Below are 1,907 nucleotides of genomic sequence, written 5' to 3'. Positions count from 1 at the left end.
TGCATGTATTTCTCCACTCTCACTGATTTCTTTGTCCTTATAGCAGCATCATCAGTAAATCCCATGGATTCTTTTCAAACCTAAACATTAGCTACCTCACTGGTTATGTTTTTCTTTGTAAAACCAGGTTCCCATGCAGCTAAAGCTGCCACTGATGCAATGTAAAGTGCACTGACTTCAGTGACAGTTTTGCCCGCACAGGGATTGCAGGATGAGACCCTCAGTTTCATGTCATACTATTATTTGCGTTGGGCATATCTTGAATGTTTTCTTGTACCAAGCATCCATTTTGCTGCATTGCCACTGCTGCTTTGTCATACAGAGAGCTGCCAGTTAGTGAGGTTCTGGATCAGTGTCTCCTTCCTGTTTATAAAACTGACCTTGATTCTCTTGGGATGCACTGCACCAGTCACTTTCACTCACAAAGTCAGAGTGATTGCACAGTGATAAGAATACGAAAAGCTGAGATGGCAGGAACCCTTTTAGAATAGCATTCTAGTCTGCACTCAGTCTCTTTTCCCCGTTCTCCGACTTGTCATGTTGTGTTTTGCAGTTCTTTAGTTGTTGTTACATGTCTTTAGCATGAGAATCAGAGAACAAAAATACCACAGAGTAAAGAATCAGAGAGAGAGAGAAAGAATATGCACCGCAAACAGAGCCTGCCTCAGCTGTTTTGGATGTACCTGAGAAACCATGTTATACGCACACCTTCCCCAGCCCCACCCTGTGGTCACATCACTAGCGAAACTCAGCTGCTTCCTGTGGTGGCATCTTCGTTTAACAGCATTGAACTTGTTTTTTCTTTGTTTAAATGACGAGGGGAAATTTTCTATTTAAGCTGGGAGGTGGAGCACCATTAGGAGTTGCTAGACCCACATCTACGCATTTCATATGTCAAATTATAGCTGTGCCGAAGCCTATAAGGCTGGGCTGTGGATCTGGACCTGAATTTCCTGCAAGCTGCAGGTGGGAAGTTGGATCCAGAGGTCTGGTTTGACCCATTATAGATAGAGGGGCCATCCAGATTAGAGCTTCACCCAAATTTAGGGACTGGGATCCAGGGTTCTGATTTGGGCCATCTCTACACGGAAGAATTAGAAGTTGTTTTCTTTCCTTCTTTAATGGAACTGTCTTACTCATTTGAGATTCTGGCATGGTGGTCTGCAATAGGTCAGGAAGGTTTGCATCCAGATGTATACAGAATATAGGGCATTTATAGTCTCTGAATGGATAATGAATGTTCTGCTGCCTCTGTGATTCTTTTCAAAGCAAAATGGGGGAAACACAACATAGCTCTGAGTGCAGCACTCAAGGGGTTCACAAACATTGGTGCCTCTGTTTCCAGACATTCATCATTCAACAATAAAAATGTGCTGGAAGCTGAGATTTTTAAAAAAGATATTAAGTGCAACATGTACAGTGTGGTCATCTCTCTGCCCTGTGGCTGCCTGATTGACAGCTCATCATCTAGTTAGTGATGCTAGCACTTCAAGCCCTGATGTGGCATTTGTGACTGAGATTCAGTACTTGTAGAACTTCAGTAGTAGTCAGCATCTCTAGCACATCTGTACGTTTGGGATTTGGCCAGATAAAACTAGAAACAGCAAAACCAGATGTGCTCCCTGTCAATTTTGTATTCTGATATCCAGAAGAAAACAACCACTTCAACATTACCTATTTTCCAATATTCCTTTATGAGATGGCTTGTTCTGTATATTTTTAAAGACACATTATAGCTTTATCTGTACTCAAGCCAATGCTTTTTTTACCATGGGAACCAGATTGAGACCACATGTTATTGCACGTAACTGGGTTCCCACAGATGCAACAGAAATGGAAAATTGGGAACTGGGACGAAATCCAGCTTTATATTAATCCCATCCCATTTTGCATTCGACGTGTTTCCA

This window comes from Lepidochelys kempii, chromosome 11 (genome assembly GCF_965140285.1).
Source record: "Lepidochelys kempii isolate rLepKem1 chromosome 11, rLepKem1.hap1, whole genome shotgun sequence".
Lineage (NCBI taxonomy): Eukaryota > Metazoa > Chordata > Testudines > Cheloniidae > Lepidochelys > Lepidochelys kempii.
This window is presented reverse-complemented; position numbering follows the sequence as displayed.